We start from the raw sequence: 13,529 nt of genomic DNA on the forward strand, positions 1-13,529 counted from the left end.
CCTTCTTTGAAATATGAAAGACAAATACAGTTTCCCTTCCTGACCTGCGGCGTCCTGGACCAGTTCATACTGGCTCACAAGGGTTGGTTGTTAACTTTTCAGGAATTCTGTGTTCTGACTTTTAAGAAGAATCATTATTAAACATTCAATTATATATACTTACAATTAACTAAATTATATTAAAAACAAAGATAATAAATAATCGAAACTCATGGCTTCCTAGTTATTTTATGCATTTTACTCTTATCTCCACTCCTAAGATTACTAACATCTATTGGATACGTGTGGTGGAGATACTACAAAATGGTGTGCACATTTCTTCCCAGTCCCACGTTCAGTAACTTCACATCGATAGCTTGAAATTGGCCATGGTGAATGAAAGTCTTCGGAGATCAGAAAGTGCGACGAATCAAGACTTTGACCTGCTGAGAGCTGGTTGTTAACATTTACCAGTATAGCACTGCCCTCAGACACTGGGGGAAGCCAGGCTTCCCGAAGGTGCCTTGTCAGAGAACATGTACCCCGGGCTCCCTTCCACCTGCCAGTCAGCACAGCCTACAGGCAGCAAGCTGCTCTGTGTTTGTCACCCATTTATTAATACTGTAATCCCTCAAAGGAAGGGTTCACCAGCCTGTTCCAAAGAGGCAGATAGACTCGATTCACTGCCCACAGGCGTGTTATCATGACCAAATTCCTGTTTAACTCTTTATAATTTAATTAATATGGAGCACTCAGCATACTCTGTCAACGTCCCTCCCTCTGTCTCCTTCCTCACTGGCCTGAGGTGCTGTTCAGGCAGAAATGAGAGAAGTCTTTGCTGCTGGGCCTCTTGCTGCTAAGTGCACATGGCCTGGGGACCAAACTGGGCTTCATGGGGACACAATTCCACACTTCCTCCCACCCTGCTGAGAAGACAGCACTGAGGCCCCTTCTCTGCCCCACCAACCATGAAAGGGAGTAATACCAGGCATGCCCCCTGCTGGCCCCTCTATCCAGAAGGGTAGGATGGAATTACTCTCGATGTCATGGAGGATATTAATTACCTGGCCTCTTCCAATCTCTCATCTCCACACCTGGGATCATGGAGTGTGTGGAGACGGCAGAGTGCTGGACAGCCTTTAAGTAGGACCTCAGGTATCGTTGCAGACCGGTATCTTCTCCCGAGCCCTGAACAAGGGGAGCCTCAGAATGCAGCTGTGGGTCCAGTCACCCCCAGCTGGCTGCAGTGCTGACCTGGGCGGAGGCAGGACGCAGGCATGGCTGCAAGTAAGAGCTGGGGATAGCAGGAGATAGATGTGGGTCTTTCTGGTGCAGTGGGAAGCAAGAAGCTTGGGTTGAGGCTTTGGAGCATCTTTTGCAGACAGACTTTGCAGTGGAAAAGTACTGACCCAAGTAAGAAGGGCTTCAACGTTGGAGGTTGGGTTGGAGGGCATAAGTTTTGGGGGCCAACAGTTAGGGTTGGCATCCTGGCTCTGTCCTTTCCAGTCGTGGGACCTCGGGAAAGTTGTTTCATCTCCTCACCCTCCATTTCATCATCTTGAACAGGGATAATAATACTTGCCACATAGAGTTATTCTGAGGATTAAATGGAATGAAGAATGTAAAAAATGTAGCAGAGGGCTTGGCATCTATCAAGCACACAACAAGTACTGGGAGTAGGGGGCAGGAGTGTGGGAGACATTTCACTCTAAACTCTTTTGTGTTGTTTGAAATTTTTTAATTATGCATTTATATATATTACCTATTTTTTAAGGTAAAAAATAATACACATGACATTGTGCATTTGTCAAAAACCTTGGGACTGTACAACACCGAGTGAACTCTTAACTGTGGATTTTAGTTAATAATAATTTATCTATACTGGTTCATCAAGTGTAACAAATGTACCACACCAATGCCAGGTGTTAGTAACAGGGGAAACCGTGTGTAGAGGGGACAAGGGGACAAGTGAACTCTGTCCTTTCTGCATAATTTTTCCATAAATCTAAAACTGTGCTAATAAGGGTATATTAAAAAATAATGCTACACAGAATTTTTTTTTTTTTTATCATTGTGAAGACTGTAGACAACACATTTACCAATTCAACATTTTTCATTTTTACAGTTCACTGAAACCAACTACCTCAGTCGTGTTGGGTAACCATCACCAATATTTATTGCCATATTTTCCATCCCCATAAACACTCAATTCTAAACAAAAATTCCCCTCTCTCCCCTTCCCCTCCCACCCCTGGTAACCGCTGTTAAAATCTGATCTATATATTTGCCTGTTTTAAGTGTTCATGGAGCCCTGGTGGCACAGTGGTTAAGAGCTTGGCTGCTAACCAAAAGGTCAGCAGTTCAAATCCACCAGCTGCTCCTTGGAAACCCTATGGGGCAGTCCTATAGGGTCACTATGAGTCAGAATCGACTCCATGGCAACAGGTTTGGTTTTTGATTTGGTTAAGGGTTTCATATTAGTGAAATTATACAATATTTGTCCTTTTGTGATTGACCTTTTCCATTCAACATACTGTTTTTAAGATTCATCCATGTTGTGGCATGTATCAGACTTTGTTTAATGGGTTAGTTAGATAGAGGATGAGAAGGTCTACAAATCTGCCTCCTCTCTGAAGTCTAGTGTCCTCATCTGTAAGATAGGACAATTATAGTGCCTGCATCATGTGGTCATTGCTCCTTAAATGTAGCTGGCCCTCATTAGTGAAAAGCCCGTGGCCTTGAGATGCTCCATACAGCCTGCTATCCCAGCCTTAGGTCTTCCTTCTTCATTTCCAGCACTTAGAGGGGCCTCAACAGGAGAATGCCTGCACCTGGCCCCAACAGGAGACTCGGGGCTTAGTGCTGAGTCTGAGCCTCTGCTGAGAGGAGGAACACACAGATACCGGGCAGGATAGCCACAGCCTCCAGTGTTACTAGTCTTTGGAAGCCAGTCAGTGGGCAGGAAGAGGTGCTGCTGGCTGGTCCTGACCTGGTTACCTGAAAGCAAGGATGGAGGATTTTAGGAGGACGAAGGAAGCTCTGGGATCTTCTAGTGCAGCAAGGATGAGAGGCCTGGCAGGGATGTTGGAAGGCACAGACAAAATGTGGGAGGATAGGCTTGGACAGTTAAAAGTCTTTCCATTGCAAGTTACAGAAAACCAACCTCAACCTGCCTGAAGCATGAAATGGGATTTATTGCCTGAGGTAACTGAAAAGTCCAGGGGCAGCTGGCTTCAGGCTCAGTTGAATCCAGGAGCTCAAACGATGTTACCATTTCTCAGTTCTTTCGCTGTATTGGCTTCCTTCTCAGGCAAAATGGCCCATGGCTCCAGGTTTACACCCTGACAAGTTCAAGCCCAGTGGGAAAAGGGGCCCACTTCTCTCTCACTCACTACTGAAGTTTCCGTCACATCCCTTGGACTTGAATTGGTCACAAGCCCATTCCTGGACCAGTCATCCTTGCCAAAGGAATTGGATTCCAGGCCTTATCAGGGATCGATTCAACTCTACCCAAAGCACATGGGCTGCAGAGGGAGAGGGGAGAATTCACCAGATGGAAATTGGAACTTAACAAGAGAAGCATAAAGAGTTGATGGGTGGAAATACAGCACGTGTCCACTACACAGGCTCAGAGAGTCACAAATTAATGGTGGGTTTTTGGATATCAAGTCCCAGAGGATCCTGGACTTTCCAGTGTCCTAGAGATGCCGTGACAAAGTACCACAAAGTAGGTGGCTTATAAGAACAGAAATGTATTGTCTCACGGTTCTGGAGGCTAGAAGTCTGAATTCAGAGTATTGGCAGGGCCATGTTCTTTCTGTTGACTCTAGTGGAAGTTCCTTCCTGTGTCTCTTCCAGCTTCTGGTATTCCTTGGCTTGTAGATGCATCCTCACATGGCTGTCATCCTTCTGTGCGCTTGTGTCTTTTCCTCTTTTATCAGGACACCACTATGATTGGATTGCAGTACCTGGGTGGCACGAACAGTTAGTTGCTCGACTAGTAGCAATTTGAACCCACCCAGGAGTACCTTAGAGGATAGGCCTGGTGATCTGCCTCCAAAGGGTAACAGCCTTGAAAACCCTATAGACCACAATTCTACTGTGCACCCATGGGGTCCTCATGGTGGGAAAAAACTTGAAGGCAACTAACAGCAACCATTGGATTAGGACACATCCTACTCTAGTATGAACTCATGTTACCTGATAACATCTTCAAAGACCCTGTTTCCAAAGCAAGGTCATGTTCACAGGTATCAGGGGTTAGGACTTCAACATATCTTTTTGGAGGACATAATTCAATCCATAATACCATCTGTCTGACTCTTCAGTCCGGTAGCTTTGGTCTGTCTTGTAGCTTCAGGGTTGACCCCAGGCTGTAAGCACCACCCTGCCAAGGCGTCTAGGAATCTTATTCTCTTGCCCTTTCAGGAATGGTGTCTTTGCTAGTCTTCTAACTTGTCAGTGGGTGGGATTGTGCCCCCCTTTTCTCTTGGGGGCACAGTGGAGGTGACAATGCTACAGAGGTGAATAGCTTCATAGCTATTCTGGAGGGCCAGACCCCAGGCACTGTGACCCTCCACTTCATCCAAGATCCCTGAGCCCAGATCTGACACAGGAGCAGAAGAGCCTCTGTCTTCCATGAATCATACTGACGTGGACCTGAGTGTAGCAGCAATGACCAATGGTGGCTGAAGACCAGAAGGCCTTTACTGAATGTTCCAGACCAGGTATAACCTGGAACCTTCAAATAGCATTGGTGGATGGCAGAAAAGTGCTAGGAGGAAGCCTCATTTATGGCTGAGATGGTATGTGCTATATTTCTCACCATCCCAGTGAATGAGGACTTAGATTTACATTTAATTTGATTTAGAAAAATCAGTGATGAATATTTACATAAGAATGTTTTGGTGGAATAAAATTCAGACCTGGCAGATCCATATTTATCAAGTACCTTCTTTATAAAGCACAGCACTTGATCAGGTGCTTTTACATAACGGACCCCATTAACCCTTTCAAGACCCAATTATTTTCTGCTTTGAATTTTTTGTTGATACCTCACATTTTCAGTAGTGGAATGCATGCTGAGTCATTGAGTACATTTAAATTTTTGGTTGGTAAAATAGATTTTGAGACATAATGTGAAAGTACATGAAAATACATGATTTGTGGGAGCTAATCTGGCCTACTGGTCTTGGGTAGCAGGCTTTGTTGCTGGATGCCTTCCATTTGGCTATATGGGACACCTCTGGTTTTGCCTAATACCCCAGCTATTTTGCTTCAACAAAAATTTCTTTAGCCTTTCACTGTTACACAAGTCCCCACTGGAGGGAAGCAAATACTTTCAGTGGGAAAAGTATACTCCCAAAGAACTCCAGAGGCATAAATAATGAGTGGGATACCGTATGTTCCATAAGTCACAAAAGGGTTAAGCGTCTTTAGGGGCGGAGATGCCATTCCTTTTGTTAAAGTGTCCACTTGTTTCTCAGCCCTTCTAGAAAGGGAGTTATTCTGCACTGCTAATTGAAATCTTTCTCTTCTCTGTTCACCTGTCCTCCTTGGGAATGGAGAACAATTCTTTTGTTCATCCTGTTACCTTGTACTTCTTTGTCCTCTTTTAGGCTATAAAAGTACACCTCTCTTACTGGTTATTTCTCTGTTGGTGACAAAAGATGAAACCCAACTCAATTTAGCGCAAGTGAAAAGGGAATTAAGCAATGCCTGTAACTGAAAAGCTCAGGTTACTCTAGGATGAGTCAGCTTTAGGCATGGTTGGATCAAGTGCTACTATCATAGCTCAGCCTCTCTTTACATTCCTTGAACAGGCTTTTTCAATATGATGGTCGCAATGGCTGCTGGTAGCTCAAGACTCATGTCCTATGAACTTAGAAATCATAGTGGAAAGTATTAGTAGGAGAATCCTGGGGAGATTGACCCTGTCTGGGCTATGTGCCCAGGGTGGGGCATTCTGGTTAGCCCTGTATTCTATAGGTTCCCTAGGATCAGATGAAGGGTGGTGGGTCACTGGCCAAGGAAAACAGCACATGCCTTTGCCATGGTGTACTAGCTAGCCATGCAGGTCCTGGAATCAGATAGCCTGGGTGCAAACCTTGGCACCACCACTTACCAGCTAAGCAAATTTATTTGCTCTCTCTGTACCTCATGTGGAAACCCTGGTGGTATAGTGGTTAAGTGCTACGGCTGCTAACCAAAAGATCAGCAGTTCGAATCCACCAGGCGCTCCTTAGAAACTCTATGGGGCAATTCTACTCTGTCCTATAGGGTCGCTATGAGTTGGAATCGACTTGACAGCAGCAGGTTTCGTCCTGGGTTTGGTACCTCATGCATCTCCTCTGTAAACAGAAATAGCAGCAGTGCCTACCTTAGAGGGCATCAGGGACATTCACTCTGTGGATTAATGTAAAGCCCTCAGTGTGCCTGGCACACAGAAAGCTTTCCTTAAGCTAATGTTTTCTCCTCCAGTTTCTCTATTGTGTATCTTCATTGTGGGGCCCTGTGTTAGCCCAGGTCCTCTGAGAAGCAGATGCCAAGATGGGATTTAATGTGCAGGGATTTTATTGTGGTAAACACATGTGAGAGAAATTGGGGTGGGAGCCAGGGAGAGACCAGGTGATCTGTGTCAGATCACGATGCCAGTCTGACGCTAAGTGAAGGAGAGAGGGTAGGAGGTTGGGTGGAAACCTTCTAAGTTATCATGTTGTAGGAGAGTCCTTCAAGCCAAAGTTGGCTGTCACAGGAGTCTCTCTTTCCCTAGAATGAGGCTGTGTTAGTGTCCCTGCCCCACTGAGCCACTGACTGGAGCAACCTCTGGGGGTTGCCTCAGTGCAAACACGTGGGTGGATTTCAGAGGCAGCAACTGGGACTCAGTTGTGCTGCCTGTAGTTGGAGGTCATTGAGGCTGATGCCCATAGGCCCCTCTATACCTGGAGCCCCTTGAGGGCTCTGCCTCATCCTCTCTTGTAATCCTGGGGCCCACCCCAGGTCTGGCCCATGTAAGCATCAATCTGTTTGTGGGGTGAATGAATAGGGTGCCATCTTTAATCCTGATGTGGTTGCCTACAGTGTTTTTAAGCTGGGTTTCTTGGAGGGGAGAGTGCTCCAAAGAATTACTCTCAATCCCCTTTCTTTCTAGAAATTAACTGAATGAATATATGAGAGCTCATCAGGCTGGTCTGCACTTCCTCTTTGAGGCAAAGCTCCTTTCATGTGTAAACTGCCACAAATACTTCCTGACTTTGTCTCCTGCCACCATCTGAGCAAAGCTCTCCTACAATCACTCCCTTGCCAATAACACCACCAAAGCTACAACAGAAAATCAAAGAACATTTTTAATGAAAAACACCCTTTATATCCCTTTTTCTGCAAATCTGCTCCAATAATTTTGAGACTGTTAGTGACATTTAAACCCTTCTAGATATTCATTTGCTAGAGGGAAAGTGTTCTTGCAACGCAGACTCAAAGAGTAAACTCTCTTTACATTTCACCTGCGACCTTTTCTTTTACGTAATGTCAACAATATAGAAAACAACTGTTGGAAGTTCCTGAGTGAGGTTTTGGTGCTTGGGTAGCCAACATTCTCACCATCCTTCTCATTCATTACTCAGGAAGTGTCTTTGGAGTGCCTTTTTTATAAGGTTAATTTGTACATGCATGTCTCTTTTGTACTTCCTGCTATCTGAGCATGGCATGCACTAACTTTTAAAAAAATCCTTTCACATTATGACATTATTAAGATTGATTTCTTAAGCATCCTGACAAACTGCTTTGCCTTGGTGAAACATGGAATGAGTGGTTGGCATTTGCAAAACAAGTTAGTTGGGAATAAAGCAAGGTTTGCTTCTGCATGTATGAGTTCTAGATGCCCATTGGCAATCTTGTTTGGAACCTACGTGTGAGAGTTTTTGAGCACTTAGTAGTGCCAGACACTGTACTAGGAATTTTTTCTGCCTTATCTCATTTAGGAAACCCTGGTGGCATAGTGGTTAAGTGCTATGGTTGCTAACCAAAAGGTTGGCAGTTTGAATCCACCAAGGGCTCCTTGGAAACTCTATGGGGCAGTTCTACTCTGTCCTATAGGGTCTCTGTGAGTCAGAATCGACTCGACAATAACGGGTTTTGGTTTTATCTCATTTAATCCTCACAGCATCCCTGCAAAGTAGAGTTGTCATTCCCATTTTATAGATGAGGAAAGTGAGGCTCAGAGAGACAGGCTAACTTGCCTACCGTCTCAGGGTTAGGAAGAGTCAGAGTGGTCCTCCCTCAGCAAAATCAGGCCATTTTCCCTTTGCTGCTGTACACTTCACAGCCATGTGCTTCACAGTTGTGCACCTCACAGCTGTACACTTCACAGCTGTACACTTCACAGCTATACACTTCAGAGCTGGACACTTCACAGCCATGCACTTCACAGCTGTGCACTTCACACCTGGACACTTCACAGCTGTACGCTTCACAGCTGTGTACCTCACAGCTATATACTTCACAGCTATACACTTCACAGCTATGCACCTCACAGCTGTACACTTCACAGCTATACACTTCACAGCTGTGCACTTTACAGCTGTACACTTCACAGCTATACACTTCACAACTGTACATGTCACAGCTGTGCACTTCACAGCTATGCACTTCACAGCCCTACACTTTACAGCTGTACACTTCACAGCTGTACACTTTACAGCTGTACCCTTCACAGCTGTGCACTTCACAGCTATACACTTCACAGCTGTGCACTTCACAGCTATACACTTCACAGCTGTGCACTTCACAGCTGTACACTTCACAGCTGTGCACTTCATAGCCATACACTTCACAGCTGGACACTTCACAGATGTACATTTCACAGCTGTATACTTCATAGCTGTACACTTCACAGCCGTATGCTTCACAGCCGTACGCTTCACAGCTGTACACCTCACAGCTGTACATTTCACAGCTGTGCACTTCACAGCAGAGGTGCTTGAGCTACTTAAGGAGACCCTCCCAGTCCCCTTGAGCCAGAGTGGAGCAGGGTGGCATCTGCTGTTTAAACACCCTTCCTCCCAGATGATTACAAGGTGCAGGTGGGGGTGGTGTAGAATGGCTACTTCAGATACGTTGTTGTTGTAAGTTGTTGTCTAGTTGGCTCCAACTGAGGACGACCCCATGTACAATGGAATGAAACATTAGCTGGTCCCGTGCCATCTTCGCAATTGGTACGGTTGAGTCCAATGTTGTGGACACTGTATTTTGAGTACCTTCCATTCTAGAGGGCTTATCTTCCAGCACTAAATTGGACAATATTCTATTGTGATCCATAGGGTTTTCACTGGCTAATTTTTGGAAGTACATCCCCAGGTCTTTCTTCCTAGTCTGTCTTTGTCTGGAAGCTCTGCTGAAACCTGTCTGCCATGGGTGCCCCTGGATCCAGATGAAGCTATGTTTACAGTACTTGGAATATTGGTGGCATAGCTTCCAGCATCACAGCAGTGCACAAGCCACCACAGTACAACATACTGACGGACAGGTAGTGGGCTTCACTTTAGGCCCTGGGAGATGCAAACACAAATCCGTGGGCAGCATTTGGCTAAAGCAGGAGGTTTAGTTTGAGATAGTTACATCTTCCCCCATGGACTTGGGAGTAGATCTCCTTGGGCAGAGGGAGAAACCAAAGATGTCTATGCCAAGGAAGTTAGGCAAGATATGCTTTCAGGAAGGGAGGCTTAAGAGGCATTTTATTCCCCAAATCCATACTCCCTTCTTCTGGTAACAGTGCACTGATGGTGTTTGGGGAACCAGCTGTCTCTCTCTCGCTCACTCATGTAGAAGCTGCTGCAGGCATAGATTTGTGACCCAGGCCTGGCCAGTCAGGACATAATACCCCCAACTCAGTGATTAGTTGAGGATGGGCACTTGACCCAGGCAGAGCAATCGGGCCCAATCTGGAGATTTTTTGCTTTTTTTTTTCTACAAAAGCCCAATAGCAGGACCTGTGCCTGAGGGTGGCACAGGAGCGGGCTGTGTTTTATTCTGTTGTACATAGAGTCGCTATGAGGTGGAACCAACTTGACAGCACCTACCAACAATACCTGGATATAGTGAGCCCTGGTGGTGCAGTGGTTAAAGTGCTCAGCTGCTAATGGAAGTGGTTCGAACCTACCAGCTGCTCCGCAGGACAAAGATGTGGCTGTCTGTTTCCATAAAGATTACACAGACTTGGAAACCCTATGGGGCAGTTCTGCTCTGTCCTATAGTGTCACTAAGTCGAGATCAACTCGATGGCAGCGGGTTTGGTTTTCTTCTTATTTGAAAGCCTGGAGCAGCTGGAGGCAATCTTGGTATTGGGAGGGAAGAGCCGGTCTGAGAAGGGAGCCAACATGAATACGGGGCTGAGAAGTAGAGAGAGACCAAGTCCTGTATCATTGGAACTCCTGGATCCAGAAGAAGCTATGGTTATCGGCTTTAGCGTTATGGGAGACAGGAAATTCCCCTTTGTGCTTAAGATGGTTTCAGTTGTATTTTCTGTCATTGCTTCTGATGAAGAGCTCTAACTGACATATACAGGATATCAGACATCAGACTCATATAACTATAAATAAAGGAAATAAAAGATGCGTTTCTGGTAGTAATTACATTTAGTCATTCATTCCATAAATATTGATTGAGCTTCTGCTATGTGCCATTCACTCTGCTGCATACTGGGTGAGTTCCAGAAGCAAACTTTAAGGGACAGATGGTCTGATTGGAAGGGGATTTGAAGCAGAAGACAAGGGTAAAACAAGGTGGGAAGAGAATGTGCCCTAAGAGATGTAGATCATATGCTAGAGGATTCCAGGGAGGGAACACTCACCCAAGGAGATGGCTGGGGAAGGCTTCTCTGAACATGGAGCCACAGCTTCCTGTCCTCCAAATCCGAGGTGCTCAGCTCAGCGCCTGGAACTGGGCAAGTGCTCAGTAAATTCTTGAAGGATGAATGGCTTTGTGGAAGCTGTGACACTGAGGAATGGGACAGCTGAACCCCTGACCCGGGCCACCAGGCAGAAAGGTAGGAAATCACAGACCCCTGCCTATAACTCACGCTGACTACACAACCTGGTGGAAGAAGAATGCTTCACTGCTGTAAGGGTAGGGGGTGAACTCAGTTCCAACTGAATGTTTGACAGTGATCTGATTTCTGCCTTTTGGTGGGTGAAATCTCAAGTTTAAGATGTCACAGACTTTCCTTGTGTGGTAACCTCCTGGAGTTGGTCATTGTTCTTGGGTTTCTTCCTAAATCATCTTTTAAAAAGAAATAAAATTACATTATTAATTTTTTTACCTGATTATAATTCTTCCATGCTTGCAAAATTTTCATGAAATACATAAAAGTATAAAGAAGCAACAAAAACTCTCATAATCCTACCACCAAGAAATAACACCTGTTATGGTGCGCACAAAAATGGAGCCACACTGATTTAATCCACTTTAACGTTATGTCATATCTTTCCATGTCAACCAACAGAACTGTGTTATTGTTTTTATGGCTGCTGAGTATTCCATTGTAGGCATGAACCAAGAGTAATTGAACCAGGTTTCTGCTGGTGGACATTTAGGTTGTTTCCAGGTTTACACTATTATAAAAACATTGCTGTGAATAAATGGAAACCCTGGTGGCATAATGGTTAAGAGGTACAGCGGCTAACAAAAAGGCTGGCAGTTTGAATCCACCAGGTGCTCCCTGGAAACCCTATGGGGCAGTTCTACTCTGTCCTATAGAGTTACTATGAGTTGGAATCAACTCAATGACAATGGGTTTGGTTTTTTTTTTTTTGGTTTGCGAATAAACATCCTTATAGCTAAAATCTTGCACATTCTAAATAATTTCCTTCTGATAGAAGTAGAATTGCTGGACCAAATGAAATGAATGTTTTTAAAACTTTGTGACACATGTTGCCAGTCTGACTTCTGGTATTTAATCTCAGGAGGGCCCATCCCTCTATACTCTCCCCAATACTGGACGTTGTCATTTTCTTTCTTTTTGTCCATCTGAAGGGCAGGGAGGTGTAGCCTTGCTCAGAGGTCAAGCAAGGAGTCATGTCTGTCTTTCCTGATCCCTTCCATAAAGGCTCCCTTGCAAGGAAATCTGTCCTCAGGCATGGGCCAGACCAGACTGCAGGTGCTCCTACCAGGAACCCAGGCCCTGTGTTTGGAGGGGCCAGGAACCTCATTTTTCCAGTCTCAGGTTCCAGGCCAGTTACCTCCTACTCCGTTTAGTGCCAGGCCAGTGTTCCCCTGAGTGCTTAGCATGCCAGCTTACTGATGGCCTAGAAACAAAGTGAGGCTGCAGATCCTAAGAAGTGACTTCGGAGAAGACCGAGAGCCCCCAGGTCTCTCCAAAGCAGTGGAGTATTTTCCTCATGTCACATTCCAACCCGTTTTAAAGAGAACCCAGTAAATCAGGGATGATACTGGTGTGAATTTTGTTAGGAAAAAAGCCTAGTTTATTCTAGCCATGGTCACTATTCTTCCTTCCTTTTCCCCATGAAAATTTAATGCTGCACTCTCAGCAAGGAGGTTTCTCCCTAACTGATAGGCACTCCCTCAGCTGAACCATCTCAGGGGATGCTCCCTGATAACTAAAACAAAGTCCAGTGTGAGGATTAAGCCCCCTTAACCAGGGTTGGTGCTCCTGGGAGTCTCTGCAGAAAGAATTCAGAATAGGTGGTCTCTCTACTTGAGCCTCACTTTGCTTCTAAGCCATCAGGAAGCTGGCATGCTAAGCACTCAGAGGAACACTGGCCTGGCACTAAACGGAGTAGGAGGTAACTGGCCTGGAACCTGAGACTGGAAAAATGAGGTTCCTGGCCCCTCCAAACACAGGGCCTGGGTTCCTGGTAGGAGCACCTGCAGTCTGGTCTGGCCCATGCCTAAGGACAGATTTCCTTGCAAGGGAGCCTTTATGGAAGGGATCAGGAAAGACAGACATGACTCCTTGCTTGACCTCTGAGCAAGGCTACACCTCCCTGCCCTTCAGATGGACAAAAAGAAAGAAAATGACAACGTCCAGTATTGGGGAGAGTATAGAGGGATGGGCCCTCTCATTTGTTGGACAACTAGTTACTGAGGGCGTGCTCTGAGACATGCCTTGAGCTAACTCAGTGCTAGTTCAGGAAGATCATCACTCATGGTCTTCTATGGGGATTTTCCCGAAATTCTAGTTCAGTCATCCTGAAGCCCTACAGTGGAGTGAAAATGGACAGATCTTGGAGTCATGGTGACCTGGGTTTCACCCTTGTTTGAAATGCTGCCAACCCATTATACTACCTCTCTGAGCCTTGGTTTCCTCACTTGTGAAGTGGGAATTGTCCCAACCTCACAGAGTTGTGAAGATTTCGTGAGGTGGTCCACACAGTGGGCTTAGCACAGACCTTGATGCATAGTAAGCACTCAACAAACCTTAGCTCTATTATAATTATCATTTATAAAACTAAGAGAACAATGCCAATCCTATACAGCTCTTTGAGTGATTAGCTGAGATAAGGCTTATTAAGTGCCTGGCACCTAGAAAGTTTTCA

Source organism: Elephas maximus, chromosome 20 (assembly GCF_024166365.1).
Source record: "Elephas maximus indicus isolate mEleMax1 chromosome 20, mEleMax1 primary haplotype, whole genome shotgun sequence".
Classification (NCBI taxonomy): Eukaryota; Metazoa; Chordata; class Mammalia; order Proboscidea; family Elephantidae; genus Elephas; species Elephas maximus.